Here is an 18,042-nt window from a genome sequence, read left to right as displayed (position 1 = left end):
GATGGAAGTTGGCCCTTCCCCTCTTCAGGCTTGGGGGAGAGGCAGGTGCTGCCCCAATTATCTAAGGGTGAGTCTGTCGCAGCCCCCGTTAGTTGTGCGGTAGAGCACCCCCTCCTCCATCCAGCTCTCCGGCCCCGCCCCCACCAGCCGGAGCCAACTGGCCGCCCTTCCCCCCACCAGCACCCGGCCTTTGACACTAATTGATACGGAGTTTCCCCCTCTAATCCTGTCTCTGCCTCCGGCCTCGTTCCGAGGGCATCTGCTTGGTGAGGGGAGGAGGAGGCAGGGCCGACAGCCACCCTCCTGTCTGCCATCTGGTCCTGTCCCCTCCTAGCCCTCAGCGGCACCAAGAGAAATCTGTAATGAACCCGAGGGGTGGGGTGAGGCTGAGAGCCTGGAAGACTGGGATGCATGCACACACATGCACACACACACACACACACACACACTCCCAGGTTGTAGACACAACCATTAGCAAAGCTTTTGTGCCTCACCCCAGGCCTAACAGCTGCTGCAAAGACACAGGAGTGAGACTCAAACCAGAGAAAAACTTCTAATTACCCGACCCAGCCTCAGCAGCGAGGAGACTGGGGGAGGTGGGTGGTAGGTGGGTGGCAGGTAGTGGGCCGGAAGGAGGGTCTACAGGCTTGGAAGGGACCGGTGCCCCGGACTGACTGGGGTCGGGCAAGGACTCCCACGCTCCAGCCTCAAAAGAGCCTGGCCTCTCAAGTCCCGGGCACAAGAAAGACTTGGAATTTGCCAAGTCCTTTTTCTTCTCCCTCCCTGCGTCCTGCTGCCTGGCCCAGCTACATTCACTAACTGTCAGGGGTATGTCAACACTGCCTGTGAGCATCTGGGCCAAAAAAAAAAAAAAGAAACCCACGAGCCCTGGAACTTCACCACCTGGACTCAGACTGGGCTGTGTCCCTTGCTTGCCATGACACGTGCCTTGCCTCACCTCTCCAAGCCTTGGGATTCCTCTAGATAAAATGAGGGTGGTTAGGGATACCAGCTCTCAGGGGTGTTGAACTAGACGGGGTATCCCAGTGCAAAGGCACCCTGACTGCTTGCCGTGTACCGGTCTCTGTGGCACAGGGAAGACAGGATAGGATCGGCGGGTGCGGATGTAGACCCGAGGCTAAGGTGTGTGCAGGGCCCGGGTACCAGTTCCCACAAGCATCTTTCCCAGGGTCCCCTGTTTCCTTCTTAACGATGGAGCTGGCATCTTCTCACCACTGAAAGCACCATCTCTCATAATTCTAGGAATCTTAGTGTGGGGATGGGGTTGGGGGACACAACAGGATACAGGGGTGTGGTGTGTGTGTGGGAACAGGGATGACTGACTAGCAGACGACCTGTGTGTAGAGAAAGCCTCAAGCCTGTGCCCGGCACACAGTAGGTGCTCAGAAAGCGCTTTCTGAGATGTGTTGCTTCTACCCCTCGCACATATCAAGAGGTCAAGGGTGAAAAGGACTGGCTCTCCCTGTTGAGCCCTTCAAAGGCAAAGGGTAACTTCGTCCTGCCAGGATCTTTCATATTTAACCCTCCAGACCGAATAAAACTAGGAAATGTGACACTATCCCATTTTAAGTTTTGGAAGATGGTATTTCAGCATTTATCTCGGGGTTAAAAAAACTAAAGTCTGCCTTCTTTATGACCAGGCCTGAATGTCAATTCCAGTGGGAAGGAAGTGACAGCAATATGTTCCTGGAGGCTGTGTTTATTTTTAAGCTGAAATTGTGAACAGTCCCAAGTGCTGTTCCTTAAGAGAAGGGCTGAGTAAGCAGAAGAGCACGGGGCGTAACAGTCAATAGGAGAGCGTGAGGACAAAGGTTGTCATTCAGGAGATCAAAAGCGCTCTGGCTATCTGGCCATGTGACTCACGAAAGGGCATCATATTCGTTGTAGACACCTGTAGAAATCCTCTGGAGAGGTGGCCCAGTGGTTAAGAGCACTTGCTGCTCTGGCAGAGGCTTGGAGGTGGGAGTGGGGTGGGGGGGTTTCAGTTCCCAGCGTGCACATGGGTCACTCTTGATTGCTTGTAACTCCAGTTGCAGAGGATCCAGTGCCCTCTTCTGGCTTCCATGGGCACACACACACGCGCAGCACGCATGCATACACACACGCGCAGCACGCATGCATGCACGCACGCACGCGTGCACGCGTGAACACACACATAAATAAATAGAAGTCTTTGAAGAAAGAAGCCATCCCATAGAACATGCAGCAGGCTGCTGGTGGCAGTACTAGATGAATTGTCTCTGTGAGTTACATATTAATGAGTTTTCGCCATTCACCAACTTTCTGTGTGTGTGTGTGTGTGTGTGTGTGTGCGTGTGTGTGCATGTGTGTGTGTGTATATGAATATATATAAATATATTCTTTTTTAAAAAAGAATAAATGAGAGCCCTCAGAAGCCTGGACACTAGGCTCAGGCCAGTCTCCCTCTGGAGGGCTGCCCTGCCCCTTCAGGATTCTTACCTGTATCCTGCCTCTTGCTCAGGAGAGTGCCATTAGCACCAGCCTTCTCTGAGTTATATCAATCAAAATTCTCTCCAGACCTTGCCAGGTATCCCTGGGGTTGCAAAACTCTTCAGTGTTGGTGACCACTGAGCTGGGCATGCATTGTTGACTATGCTGGATGCGCTGACCAGAAAATCCAAAGCGCTGACATTTTAAGTAAGGTCTCTAAGACAATGTGTGCACATTGGAAGATGGCTCAGTCACAGGAAGTCTTGTTTCTTGGCCTCCCCTGAGGCTGGAGCGGGCAGGATTGGCAGAGTGGAAGGGGCACAGGGCTGGAGTCTGACAGTGCTTGCTTGGAGCTTGCATGCTCTGAGCTCAGGCTTCTTATGACATCTAGAGATGAGTACCCCTCACACAGGATGTTGTCAGCTGTGGTCATCTTAGTGAACAGAGCTGAGGACTTTCCAAGGGGCACACACACAGCTTCTAGTCCCTGACAGGCAGCCTTGAGTGGACCCTTATCCCTTTCTTAGAAAATAAATAAATAAAAAAGATTAACTTGTGTGTGTGTGTGTGTGTGTGTGTGTGTGTGTGTGTGTGTGTGTGTGTAGATGGTCATCCACAGAGTCCAGAAGAGGCCCTTGAATCCTCTGGAGCTGGAGTAACATTCAGTTATGATCTACCCAACTTGGATGCTGGGAACTGAACCTGGGTCCTCTGAAGGAGCAGCCCATACTCTTAACCACTGACTGTCTCTCCAGCCCCCTCCCTCACCAATTCCATCCTTCTAAGCCCTCAGGTCCCACTTCCTAAGTTGGAATTGTGATTAAATTAAATTAATTATGATTAAATGAGATATTCATACCTACAGGCTTTTGTCACTGCTCTGTTAGTGAGTAAAGTGGCAACAGAGAGGCCTTTAGCAGCCATGTTCATGAGACGCACATGAACCACGTTGTGATATAGCCAATAGGATATACGTGGGGACCAGGGAGAGTCATTCATCTGCCCTTTAGGAAAACGGAGCCCATTCATTCATCCATAGCAAGTAGTTTTCCATTTGCTTGTCATGGTCACTTCCTTACCAGAGAGATGAGTCAGAGCTTCGCCTGCAGGAGCTCCCCCATACTCCCCTGTAACCTGGCATCGGAGTTGGCACTTGCCCATACATTTTTCTCATCTAGGTTCCCATGACGTAACTCCCAGGAGGATGTCCCTGTCATAGCAACATCCCAGGGAGACAGAGTTTTCTTAAAACACTTCTCTCCTGTGACATGCCCTCTCTCCACACTCCGGCTTTCCCCCGCTTTGTAATGATGATAATAACGATCACAATTTTGTTTTTCTTATTCTTTGACTTGTCTGTCTCAAACTGCCAAGATAATTTTTGTTCCCTGGGGCTCCTGTCCTTTCTTTCCTGGTACCCCTGTTTGCAGTGGGATGACTACCTTTCCTTGGTAGCCCATGGTTCTTTGATAGCTCTCTGCAAAGTCCCTTGGTCACTTTTCAGTGTGCATGTGTGTTTGTATGTGCGTAGTATATAAGTCCGTGTGCACGCAGGTGTGGAGGCCAGAGGAGGACCATGGGTGTGCTTCTCTGTCACTCTCCACATTATTCCCTTGAGACAGGGTCTCTCACTGAGCCTGGAGCCAGGCTGGTAGCCAGCAAGCCCCAGCCATCCTCCTGTCTCCACCCCTGACAGTGCTGGGGTTACAGATGTGCAGGCAGTCAGCCCAATTTTAACTTGGATGCTGGAGATTCAAACTCAGATCCTCACGCTTGCCCAGCGAGTGCTCTCGCACACGGAGCCGTCTTCCCCGCCCTCCACTTCTTGTTCATAGCTTTTCATTTAAGCCTTTCTAGCTTCTTAGTCCCTGTTGATGATCCCTCCCCTGCTTCAAGATTTTCCTGTGTCCAAGAAATTCTGGAAATGAAAGGATGAGTTAATCAATGAACAACACAGCAGAAGGCATTGTTGACAGACAAGAGGAAGCAGAGGAGATGGAAGACAGACACAGACGCTAATATACACAGATATCAAAGGGAAAAAAAATCGATGAACATAACTAAAAACTCCAAGAAGTCTGGGACGTGTTCAAAAGAGCAAACCAATGAATTCCCAGACTAGAAGGAGGGGCTGAAATAAAGACAAAAGGCTGAAATATTGCTTAAGTCGCTTTCAAATTTTACTGGAGACCTAGCAAAATTCACTCCCATTTAACTTTTAAGAAAGTCTCCAGAGAAAAGGCCAGGATGCGTATCACATCCACCCAGGAGGTAACATTGTCAGCTCCCAGTGTGCACTGGGTCAGAGGTGGGATTAACAGAGGGAACCATGGAAACCGGTCCGACAGCTTCAGATGCACCATCATGGTGTGGAAACGCCATGCTGCTTTCTTTAAGTAACAGGCATGATTTCAAGGTGAAGTTACAGTGTTAGGGCCAGTTAACTTGCTTGCTTTTCTGTAGTATTTTGCCCTCCTGTAAATAGCATCCAGACAGCAACAGGGACAGCTGTGAGCATCATGTGGGTGCTGGGAACCGAACCTGGGTCCTCTGCAGGAGCAGCCAGTGCTCTTAACCTTCTGAGCCATCTTTTCTTTGCCTAATTTGTCTTTATTTCGTGGTGAATGAAAACACACCCCTCTGAGTGTTTCTTTGGGGGCATTTTGTCTTCTTCTCTGGTGGCTTTCTCGTGTCTTCCATTAGTTTAGTAGAACAGGATTAATCTTCTGATTTGTAAATTTGTATATTAAGGAAAGTATTCCTTTTGTGGTGTATTGCTTCAGACTTCTCACAGGTTGTTTCTGACACACTTTGCAATTGAGAGTGGATGGACTTCTCCTCGTAGGTGCTTTTGGAGCAGGGGACAGGAAGTGGGACCTGAGATCCCATCTCCCTCCCAACCCTCTCTCTCCTTCTGTCTCTGCACCAGCAATGACTAGTTGGAACAGATGGAGAGTGATGAGTCAGAGCAGGTATGACGCTATAATTGCTCCTGCTGGACCCAGGATCAAAGGACAAGTATCACAGGACAGACAATGGTCTTCCAGGAGGACTGGGCTATTTCCAGATCTAAGCTGCACTTGGCAGTCTGGTCTCCTTCCCAAAATGTCACTTGGTGTTTTTAGAGGCAAGACACAAGGTGGCATATGGCTTTCAGCCTTGCTAAAAATGTAAATTTAGGAGGGCAGAGGAAGGAAGGAAGAATGCATGAAGGAGGCAGGAGGGGGATCCTTGGGACTGTCCTGATGTAGAAAGGGACAGACCTTTTCTGCTTGGCAAGACCAGTCTCAGGGCCACTAAAACCAGGGGAATGTGCCATGTAGATATATACAGTCCTTGGAGAGTAAAAATGCCCTGCACCCCAATTATACCCCTTCTATCCTGGATTGAGACTCAGACACACGCCTAAATTCTGTTCAAGGAACTGTTTAAATAAATGAACAACTGGATCATTGTCTGGGTTCATCTTTATTGAAACACTGATGCAACTTTGAGGAATCAGAAGCAACCTAAGTGCCCAGCAGTGGGGGATTCATGCACAGGACACGGCTGTTGTCATAAAATGTGGGACGTCGTGGAACAGCCAAGCCGAATGAGGCTAAATTATAAGTGTGGACAGAGACAAGAGGACTAGGTTCTGTTGAATGAAAATTGGCAGCTATAGGTAGATAGATATAGGTAATAATAATAATAATAATAATAATAATAATCCTCAGGACCACAAGATCATCATTTTATCTCCCCAAGGTATAACTCAATCATCCAAAGTCTCCCAATGACAAACAGAGCTTAAATTCCATCTTGTCCAACTCCACTGCTTTGGAAGTGGACAGACCTGATACCATTTGTCATCTGGGCTTAAAGGACATCGCCACATTCCCCACTCCTGCTTGCCGTGTTCTTCCCTATGGGGTGTGCAGCACACGGTAGCCAGATTAGTCCATGACATTGCTCTGCCCAGCACCTGTGTAGCCCAACTGAAGTAAAATGCTAAGATCCCAGCATTGCTGTGTAACATGAATCTTAAAAGGCCAAAACCCAGAGCCAGATATCGGGGTGAAAGTTGAAAGATTAGAGAAGCAGAGCAAGCCATCCACAAGTTCTGACCTCTATGAAATCCTCAGCCTCAAGAGAGAGAGTTCCTGTTTCCTCACGCCTTATATACCTTTTTCTGCCCTGCCATCTACTTCCTAGGATTAAAGGCATGTGTGCTTCCTAAGCAAAGGCATGAGATCTCAAGTGTTGAGATTAAAGGTGTGTGCCACCACGCCTGACTCTGTTCCCATTGTGGCTTCAAACTCACAGAAATCCAGATGGATCTCTGTCTCCTGAGGGGTAGGATTAAGGGTGTGTGCCATCACTGTCTGGCCTCTATGTCTAATCTAGTGGCTGGCTCTGCCCTCTGATCCCCAGATAAGTTTTATTGGGGTGTACAATATATCACCACATTGCTGCCATCTCCTCTTCCTTGTCCCCAAACTTGTCATGTGCCATCTCTATCCCAGATCTAGAGTCTTCACCCTTCACCCTGGACTTTCCTTCCTTCGTGTTTGTGGCTGGGTCCACTATGCTTTTAGAACAAGAGAAATGTCACCTCCTCAGAGAAGCCTTCTCTGATGACCTACCCTTAATTGAGTCATTGAGCTCTACCCAGACCCTCTGGATGGGATGTTATTCGTGCATAGTGTGGCTGCAGATATCATTTAAGTGAAAATGGGGTCATCTTGGAGGAAATGAGACCATCATACAATGTGACTGAGACCCTTAGGAGAAGAGTAGAGACACAAACACAGAGGGAAACTGACCACGGGAACGTGGGGAGGAGGCTGGAGGGTGTACCCGCAAGCAAGCCGAGGACTGTTAGAGCCAGTAGACTCTGGACGAGGCAGGGAAGAGTGCTCCACCAGAGGCTCACTGCTGGACAAACACAGAAGCTAATATGGTGCCTGAGTTTGCACAAGAAATATCTGGTTGTAGGTCAACCAGCAAGGACATAGAGGAGTTTCTCGTCTCTCTTCCAGTCCTGAGTACCCAGCAGTAAAGGCTGGCTGTTGATTGGTCGATTGGTTGTAGGTAGAAGTCATGAGAGTCCACCCCACTCCACCCTACCACCCAGCCCCTCATGACAGCCCAGGTAGAACTCATGGACACTTAGATGTTGGGAGTCTTCAGTGCTTCCAACAACTGTGGTAGTTGCCATGACTTCTGTCTAGGTCCGTCTGGGAGGAAAATTCCACTCACATCCTTTGGGTCCCAGGGACATTTAGTTCCACCAGGCACTCAAGGTCATTACAGGGCACGTCCCAGGCTTCTGCACCTGAGTCTTGAAAACTCAACTTGTAATGGTTTGGGGGAACAGAGAAACCCCGTTTTGTGTCTCAATTTTACTGTGAATACCATGATTTTAGACTTCTGGTCTGAGAATTGAGGGAATATATATACCTTGTGTTTTTGTTTTGTTTAGAAAGATCTAGCCGGGCGGTGGTGGCACACACCTTTAATCCCAGCACTCGGGAGGCAGAGCCAGGCGGATCTCTGTGAGTTCGAGGCCAGCCTGGGCTACCAAGTGAGTTCCAGGAAAGGCGCAAAGCTACACAGAGAAACCCTGTCTCAAAAAACCAAAAAAAAAAAAAAAAAAAAAAAAAAAAAGAAAGATCTAAACAGGGCCTCATGTAGCCTCAAACTCGTTGCTTAGCCCAGGCTGGCTTTGAACTCCTGATCCTCCTGGCTCCGCCTTCCTCCAGAGTGCTGGAAGTGCAGGAATAGGCCACCGCACCTGGCTGCACATTCTCTCTTTAAGCAAAAACAGAATCATCAGTCCCTTTTCCCAGGAGTAGCTCAGTTCTCTAACCAAGAATTATGACAATAACGCAACTTTAGATGTTTCATTTTTCTCAGGAGACTCGTGCCTAAATTTATGGTTCAACGCTAGTAAAGACAGAAAAACATATGACTGTGGATCCCTATCCAGTTTCCCCTCTGTCATTTCAGCCACTGCCATTTTTCCTTAATTCTTTTTTTTTTTTTTTTTTAGCTTTTAATTTATATTTTTACCATCTACTTAATTCCTGGAAATTGAAGAGCGTATTTGTAGTCCCCTACTCCAATGTCACACGATGGAAGTGTTTGGGAAAGTGCCAGGTGACACAATACAAATAGGTAAACTGAGACTGAATCCAGGCTGGCTAATTATCGGCTATATGACCTTGATCAAGTAATTTCATACCTCTGTACCTCAGTCTTCCCATCCACAAAATGGGACCTATCCCAGAGGGTGTCCATAAGCATTCAAGAGATAATATTTGTAAATACTATGTGATGATGTAGACATGGCAACCAATAGGATTCTTGTTAAATTAATAGCCAAACTTAATATCCTCAAGGACCAAAATAAAATTCTCTGAAGATGGGAGCTATGTCATTAAATAACCTCGAGCTTAGTACATTCATCTCCTGTGATTGACAAATGGTGTAGCTGTCTGTCTGTACCACCAGTTTTTAGTCCCTCAGCCCCGCTCCCCCACTCTCAAAAGGCCTAGTACAGTGAGTCACTGTGTATCACTCCCCTGCCTGTGTGCTTCCATTTCTCCACAGATGAGAGGCTCCAATCTGTCCCAACTATGCTTGTGGATGATGTCCTCATGGATCATGGCCTGAATTCCAGTCTGTGCCACTCAGGGGTTTCATGGTCTTGGGTAGGTTGCCTAAGCTGTTGGAATCCCAGTGTCCCCACTATTAACACGGAGGGAAGATAACTTAGAGGTTCTGCATATTAAGAGAAACAATATCGATAAAAAGATGCAACACGGTGTGAGGACATACTATGGGCTCAAAACCTCACAGCCAGTACAGTTATGAAGAGGAGAAGAGCAGAGAGAGAGAGAGAGAGAGAGAGAGAGAGAGAGAGAGAGAGAGAGAGAGAGAGAGAGAGATTTTCTAAGACTCACGAGCATAAGCTGGAATGAATGGGTTTCATTGCACATGCTGGGACCATGAGCTTAAGCAAAGAGTCCCATGATACTCTAACAGCAATAGGAAGGATTTCTCTACCCACTTTGCATTGCTGTAAGTGGGAAATTTCATATGCAGGATTCATATACAGGGGTTATGAAGATCCCACTATCAGTCTTCTATGGTTGGTGTGTCTGTGACCACAAGACCCAGCAGACACAACTCAAAGTAGTGTGACTTCAGCTCACAACTTCAGAAGTCTGGGAGGTTCATGATTGCTTGGCCCATACAGTTGAGCAGAACACCCTACAGTTCATATCACACTAAACAGGAAGCAGAAAATAAGACAGGAAGTGGACAGGGATAACATACCCCACAGTGATGATGTGCTTCCTGCAGCTAGCCTCCACCTATCAAAGTTTCCAGAACTTTCCCAGTAGCTCCACCATCTGGGGAACAGGCAGCTAAAACATGAGCCTGTGGGAGGACATTTCAGGACATTCAAGCCATAGCAGCTGATTTATGAGAATCTCCATCAACGAAACTGAAGTAAAAAGTTGGACTAAGAAACATGCTAGAACCCACCTGTTTCCATTTAAGTTCCCACTCTTCCACCACCTTCCAGAGCTTTCCCCCATACCTAGAAGACTGAATCTTCTGGCCCCAATTTCACATTCACTACAGAGAGGATCTGATTGGCAAAGGTAGTGTGTAAATCAATTTGACATAAATCAAATCCTAATTTAAATGCTCTAGGGACCAGCTACTTAAATATTTAATGGAGGCTTAAAAAAAAAAAAAAGCTGAGTGCAAAATCCTGCATGTGACATGAGCGATTAAGTCCTAATCAAAGACACGTTGACCATCCCTGAGCTGAAATAATGAATGTTCTGAAGGTTGATGTGGGTGGAGTGGAGGAGGCTGCCGGCTCACCTGAACTTCTTCTCTCCTTTCCAGGAGTCAGAATAAGTAAAACCAGAAACCTAAGTAAGATCCCGAAGTCCTGGGATTTGAATTGCTCTCCCTCCAGCTTTTCCCCTCCGCCCACCCGCCTCAGCTGCATCTGTTGTAATTTTTGGCACTCAGCCGGAAACCTCAAATAACAGTGGCTTCTAGCTTTCCCTGTCAGCATCTCCCTCCCACCCCTACCTCCTCCAAATAACACACGTTCCTCTTTACTCCACCCTTCCTAAGACCTGTTTTCTCTGCTGGTGAACACTTGGCCTCTTTCTTCCTGGAGTGAGGCTGTTTCACCAAGGGAAGAGACCGTTGCTCTGCCAGGCATCCCTTTTCTAGTTATTTCATTGGAGCAGTATGGCTTGGTGGTTATTGGTCATTTCAACATTAGAATGGGGGGAGGGCATATCAACTGATATATAGAGTGTCAGGTGTTGTGTGACTTCTCCCGGGGTGATGAGAACAGAAGTCTATTCACTGCAGCAAGGGTACCAATGGCAAAAGAAAGAAGTTATTCCATCCAACTTGAGCTTAGGAAACCAGTGAGTTTATTGGGGTGGCTTATTGGGAGTATGGCATGAGGAGTATGGGCAAGGAGTCACTTACAGGAGCATGGGTGACCCAAAAGCAGCTGAATTCCTGCAACAGCCCACATTTAAGTGGTGGGACAACTCACAAAAGCTGCATCCATGGAGTTCTCTGGCTGAAAGGAGACTGGGCTGGCCAGAAAGTCTCCTTTTCCCAACAGTTGTTGCCTCTTACCTAACTCTGAGGCTGGGGCCTTGTGAATCTTACTGCTTTCAAAGAGTTTCCTGAAACTTGTGGCTTTTGTGTACTTCCTGAGCCTTGTAAGTTGTGTTTCCTTTCTGAGTCTCAATGGTCTACCCTTCTGTGAGGAATGTTTCAATTCAAAGGAAATAGATAGGCAATATTAGGGAAGTCTGGGGCCTAAAAGGCTATATCAATAAATGGTCTTCAATCCTTACAGAAAACGGAGATTTGGGGGGAAGCTAGAAAAACCTGACTGTTTCCCAGGGGGAGAAAATGTGTAATCTTCACAGTGCTGTGGTGTGAGTTAGGAAAAAGTCCTTGCTCTGGGGACACAGCTTGGTAAATGGAGGTTCCATGATCATGGTGGGATCCTGTTCACTGTGTTAGTGAAAAAGCAGAGTGAGAGAGTGTGCACACACAAGTGTGTGTGCGAGAGAGAGAGAGAGAGAGAGAGAGAGAGAGAGAGAGACTGACGTTGAAAGACATGCCCCCAATGACCTAACGTACTCCCATTGGATCCCATTTCCTTAAGATTCTACCACCTCCCAATGCCTCCTCAATCTCAGAACCAAGGCTTTGGTAAACAAACACTCCAGGTCCAAATGCCACAGCTGCCACCCTAGTGCAGACCAGGCCTTGAACAGTTGAGAGCGGTGTCCCTACGTGAGCTCCCACAAAGTTCCCTTTCCCTAATTTGTTTCACATTCTCTTCATGTCCATGCTGGGACTCCAGAGCCCAGAGTGGGGAAGTGACATTCTCAAAGGTTTCACCATGAGTCACTCAGCTGGACTGAGAGTCTTGCCTCTCCATCCGGATTCTATTGCCACGCCCTATTTACACAGACACCCTCACTGAACTCCTGATTAAATAGCCCATGGATTATGTTCACTCTACCCAGAGGTAATGTGACCAGGGTGGTAGATAAAAATCTGGTGTCCACATTATCTAAATTAAGTCCTCCTTGAAGATGCTTACACCGAAGTGTTGGTAAACCCAGTGGTCCCAGGCAGGCAAGAGCAGTTCCCCTTATCAGTCCTGTCTGCCTTGAATGATCTATTTTCCACAGTGCCAAGAGCAAAACCATGAAAAGGTGGAGAGTCCTGATGGAGGGGGTGTGAGTCAGGAGCCTTGTGGCATTGAAAAGGTGTAACTGGAGGGGGCAGGCTGTCCTGAAGAGGATCATTCAGTTGTGTTAAAAAGACAGCCCTGGTGTGAAAGCTTAAATGAATCTCCCAGGATAGATGAGATTTCTCTAGGTGGCAATTGCAAGTGGAACTGGGAAAGGTTTTATATCAAAAGCACAGGATGGGAAGAGCTGGGGAAATAAAGAGGGTTTTATGTGGGATCCAAGGATGAGGAAGGACTTGAAAAAGGGCAGGAGTGGATGTTTTCCAAACAGACATGTTTCTATGGGGTGTGTGGAAAGGGGGCATGCTGATTTGTCTGTAGTGGGCACTCTAGGGGCAATGGGAAAGTCATTGAGAGAGACAGCAAGGAAAGGCTGGTGGGCTCTGATGGTCATCTAGCGACTTTGATCTATGATTGAGCCCTCCTCCTGAGCCTTGGTTTCTTCATCTGCAATGCGTAGACCACCTTTGCATGCAACAGTGGCGGAGTCTATGGAAAGTGTTGAATCAAAACAAACAAAAGCTCCCACAAAGGCACCTGCCGCATAGTCCCACCTCTAGCCACCCCCCCCCCCAAAGGCAAAATTCATCTAGAAATCAGAAAAAAAAAATCAGAGAAAGGAGCAAGAGAATGAAGAGGAGGAGTGTACAGGGGATGCATTCCCAGGTGTTGGGAATATTCTCTTTCTCTTTCCTTGCCCCTCTCTGACTGTTTCTCTGTGCTAAAGTATGTGTACACGTGTGCGTGCATGCTCATGCATGTCCATGTTCACGTTTGTGTGCAGGTGTGTACAGGTGCATGAGAAGGCCAGTCGTCAACTTTGGGTTTCTTTATTCAGGTACTGTCTGCCTTGTTAGATTGAGGCAGGATCTCTCACCAAATCTGGAATCCCCGAGTAGGCTAGGCTAGCTGGATAATGAGTCCCAGGGTTCCTCCTGTCTCCAGTCCCTACTGCTGGGATTATAAGAAGAGATCACCATGGCTTTTTTTTTTTTTTAACATGGGATCTGGGGATCAAACTCAGGTCCTCATGCTTGTATGCCAAGCCCTTCACCAACTGAGCCATCTCTGCCTTGTGACTCCCTCTGTTTCTCAATTGAGTGGAAGTGTATTAAGTTCCTGGGAGTCTCCCGTAAGAATGCCACCATTTGTGTGAAGATTCACTGTAGAAAGTAAAAGCAGTCCTGTGCTCTCAGTGTTACGTCATAGGTAACTTCCAGCTCAGAGGAAATGGAATCTGGAGGCAGCTGACTGCCTACACCCAAGGAAGAAAGTAGAAAAAAGGAGCAGGGAGAAGAGAAGCTACAAGAGGACATCGTCTAGGGGAGCATGTGCCTGATTGAGGGCTGGATTCAGAGAATCCGGCCTTGTGGGACAGCTGGGGTCACCTGGACAGACTAGAGCTTTCCAAGGACAAAGGCTGAAAGTATGTGCCCCTGTGCCTGGCCACGTGCCCAATTACTTCCCTGTGACCAGAGCACATGCTGAGAAAATTCCATCTCCAGAACCGTGAGAATTCCAACCCATGTTCCATTCTACCAGGGAACCCCGGTGTCTGAATCAAAGTCAGTAGAAAAGGATGATGTGTCTGTGACTTTGTCAAAGGGCAGGGATGCTGACTTTTTTCTCTTCCCCCATTCAACCCTCTGGTGAAGATTTGATGCTTTTTTTATTCACCTGGGAAATCTTTACTCAAAGCCCACTCTGTTCCAAGCAATGCTCTAGACTCAACGCCCACAATTCCAAGTGGTGGTTTAAATCCAACAGAAAGTCTTCATAGAGACATGATCCCCAAAGTAGTGGTAGGCATGTGAGTAGACAAGATGTCAACCTTCTGACTACATCAGTTAAATGACCTACCTGATAGCCAGGAAGAAAGCTTTGCTAGACGCAGATATCACTTAGTATGGAGCTGTTGTTAGGTGTGGACTATAATGTTTTGGTAGGGTGACTGTAAACTTTATGAAATGTTAACACAAACATCTCTAACTCTGGTCCAGATAACTCAGGCCTGTTAAAATGTTTTTGGCTGCAATTTTCAGAAAAGACAATGGAGAATGGCGTAAGAACAAGTGATGTGTATTCTCCCACTTACAAGAGATCCTGGGGGGCAGTTAGCTAATTCAACAACTTAAGTAGAGCTCTGATGCTGAAGATGCTGTTGCTGTGTCTCCTCATTAATTCAAAAGGGCTGTGATGTCTCTTGCCTTTTCATGAAGAGGCAATGGGACTACACAGACTTCATTGTGCTCAGTTTTGAAATGTACCCTCCCTGGAAGCATCCAAGGGTTGTACACTATGTTTGCGGTTGAGCCAATCAACTGATATTGAGAGTGGACTTTGCATGATCAATCAAGATTTACTACCTGGGACGGGGGAGGACCTAATTTCTGATGAGGCGTACTACCCTCAATATAAATCCCCGAAGACAAACAGGATTCTGGCTAGTGACTCCTTGCTTCTCTTGCAAAGTGCAGTGTCTGCTGGGTGAACCATGATGTGTCAATCTCCATGACACAGTAGAGCTCACGGGCCCAGTCCCAGGTCACAAAATACGAAGTGGTCTGCTTGGCTTTGTAGAAGTCCAGACTGTAGGAATCACTTAGCACTGGGGTGTGGTTGTCTCCATTCATCACTCCCCCAGACCAGCCTTCCACTGAAGGGAGAATTATGGAAGCCAAGAACCCAAAAGGCACACTCACTTCTTGATGATATCTCGAGTCACCTGACTAAAGGCTGTGATGTGCTCCCTATGGCAGCCAACAGGCTCTGGGCTCCCAGAAGCAGCTGGTGTGATCTGATCAATATGTAAATCATATCCTGTCACAGAGATGCTTGATTCTTCCAACGTTTTCTCATAGTTCCTAGAAGAAAAAAAACGCCAAGTCCTCTTGCTCTCCATGGTCCCGCAGTATCCCCACCCTCCACCCTCCACTTCAACTGATCCCATTTTTCTTTTGTTTCTCTTGTTTCTGCTCCAATGGGACCTTTCCTCACTGTCCCAGACCCCAACAGATAACATATGCTCATAAATTTTTGCTGAATGGATAAATATTGTTCCATAGTCAATGTCTTACCCTCCCCACATTCTAATTAACTCATACTCGTGTTTCTTCCTTTTAATCCCTTCTCATCTTGCAAACGAGCCCCTCTCTATAATCCTCTCTCACAGATCTCTTGACTTTTCTGTGCAGTACTTATCACCGTTGTCCTGATTTATTTATGCGATTATTTGTTTCATGCCTGTTTTCCCCACCTATTAGTGCATTTCAAGGGGACCATTCGTCTTCCTGTCTCATCCACTGTAGGCGCTATATTGTCTGTGTCTAAATACAGCATCTGGTCTACTGTGGACCTCAGAAGTAGTATCTGAAGCTCTCAAGAGGAGGTGATTTTTTCCCAGCACCCTTCAGCCTGTTGAAGACACACAAGGGTCAGGTCTCAGCTCTGCTGTCTCCAGCTCCAAGCCTTTCTCCAGGGTCCTCCTTACCTAAGATCATTGCTGGAGCATCACAACCTCTGCACAGTTACCAAAGATGTCCTGTCCAGACAGCTGATGCAGTCTCATGGCAGAGAACTCTGGATGGGATGTAGGCTGGGTTTGTGTAACCGCCAACTTCACTTACAGCTCCTCTTAAGCCCTCTGTGTTTCTCTCTACTCCAAACACCTCTTATATGTCCTGGCTACCCCCTCTTAACAGACCGCTTGTCAGCTTTGATCTTTTAATCCCGGATTCACCAAAGCATGATTGACACACTTTTAAACTGAACATCCCTGGGGCTGAGACCAGCTCTTCTCTAAACCCAGGGACAGACATGCTGGAAAGGTCTCTATGCTCAATTGTGGGGCCTGGGGAGCTTTTTCAATCCCTCCACATCCAAACTAGGTCGATGTCAGGGGTGGGTACCAAGCATGTCTTTCAGAGGTCTGTTGGGGATTTTCTGTATCCCTGCAGCCACATGCTGATGACACAGAAGAAGAAGGGACCATCAATACATATGCATTTAATGTATGTTGGGCCCTATTCCGGGTAGCAGGCAAGTGGGGGCAATGCGAGGATATGATCTGCATGACAAAGAGCTCACATTCTGTGTTAAGACACTAGAGCCAAAACTTGCAACAGACCAATGAGCTTTGTTGTGAGCCTGGAAGAGTACTCTGGGCTCCAGGACAGAGATACGTTATCCTGGGATATGTGTGTGTGCGTGCGTGTGTGTGTGTGTGTGTATGTGTGTGTGTGTGTGTGGTGTGCAGATGTGTATGTATATGAGAGATGGAAAATAAAGAGTTCGTGGAGACGGCAGTTACACTGAGACTTCACTGGAGTGGGGAGTGGTGCTCGGGCACCAAAGAGGCATGTGCAAATATCATCAAATGAGGGGACACTGTCTGCTGTCAGGGTAGTTGGAGCTTTGAGTGTGAGAAGTAAGAGGTGGGACATGAGGCTACACAGGTAGGCAGAGTCCAGATCACAGATCTGGGCAGACTGTGGTGTTTCTAGACCTGGATGCCAACACAGGAAGGAAGTAAAGCAATGTACTGATTAATAACAGGACGTGTTCTCAAAAACGTAACTTCTGCATTCCTGAAAGTATCATAAAACACATTTGTACTAATCTAGATGCTCTAGGCCAAAGGATGGATGTATTCTTTTTCCCTTATTAATTATTTTTTTAAAGATTTATTTATTTATTATGTAGACAGTGCTCTATCTGCATGTACCCCTGCAGACCAGAAAAAGGTCTCATTACAGATAGTTGTGAGCCACCATGTAGTTGCTGGGAATTGAACTCAGGACCTCTGGAAGAACAAGCAATGCTCTTAACCACTGAGCCATCTCTCCAGCCCCCTCTTATTAATTATTAATTAACCAATTGATTGATTTAGTGGAGATAGAGTGTGAGCATGCTGCCCAAACTGGTCTTGAACTGCTGGACTCAATGCTCACCCTATCACAGTTTCTAGAATGATGGATTTAAAGGTGCACAGTTCTGTGCCCAGCATTGATTTGTTTTCTTATTTTTTTAAAAAAGATATATGTGTTTATTTTGCTGCTCTGAGTTGATCAGGGCACCAGAAATTGAACTAGGGACCTCTGCAGGAGCAACCCAGAGCTATCTCCAGCCCCCATAATTTGCTTTTTTTTTTTAAAAAAAAAAAAGAAATCGTTTTTGTAGTCCTGGTGATCAAACCCAGGGCTGGGCTGCTCCTCCACCATTGAGCTCCACTGCAACTGCTAACATGATCTTATGAATGCAGAGAAACAGGAGATGTGGGAGGCATCTTTGGGTGTGACACAGCATGAGGACCTGAGTTCAGATTCCCAGCACTCACATAAAAGACATGTGCACCTATATTCTTGGAGGAGCATGCCTAGAGCTTGTTGAAGAGGCAGTCCAGCCAATTAGCAAGTTCCAGGTTCACTGAGAGACCCTGTCTCAAAGTAAGCAAATAAATAAGTAAGCAAATAAATAAATAAATTTATAAAATGGAGAACAATTAAAGAAGAAACCCAATGTTGGCTTCTGGCCTCCACATACATTCTCCCCAGGCATGCACACCCATAAACATACACCACACATACTTACAAAAATAAGAAAGAAAAAAGATTAGGTGTAAAGATGCAGGTCCACTGTGCAGTGTGTCAGAGGTTCAGCTGGGGAAGGTTCTTGGGGAGCCCACCATCCCAGAGCTACTATCTGAGAGAAGCATGTGGTCTTATCTTGGTATCCAGTTGCCCAGCCACTGGCTGGAAGCAACC

The 18,042-nt window shown here is 47.0% G+C and overlaps 1 protein-coding gene across 1 annotated transcript in view; it reads left to right on the top strand.

The window, feature by feature from the left end:
* Srrm4 (serine/arginine repetitive matrix 4) overlaps positions 1–18,042 on the top strand; it is a 152,581-nt gene that overhangs the window by 24,141 nt on the left and 110,398 nt on the right. The gene's annotated exons all lie outside the window — the stretch shown is intronic.

This window comes from Peromyscus eremicus, chromosome 23 (genome assembly GCF_949786415.1).
Source record: "Peromyscus eremicus chromosome 23, PerEre_H2_v1, whole genome shotgun sequence".
In the NCBI taxonomy this organism is placed as follows: domain Eukaryota; kingdom Metazoa; phylum Chordata; class Mammalia; order Rodentia; family Cricetidae; genus Peromyscus; species Peromyscus eremicus.
This window is presented reverse-complemented; position numbering and strand designations above follow the sequence as displayed.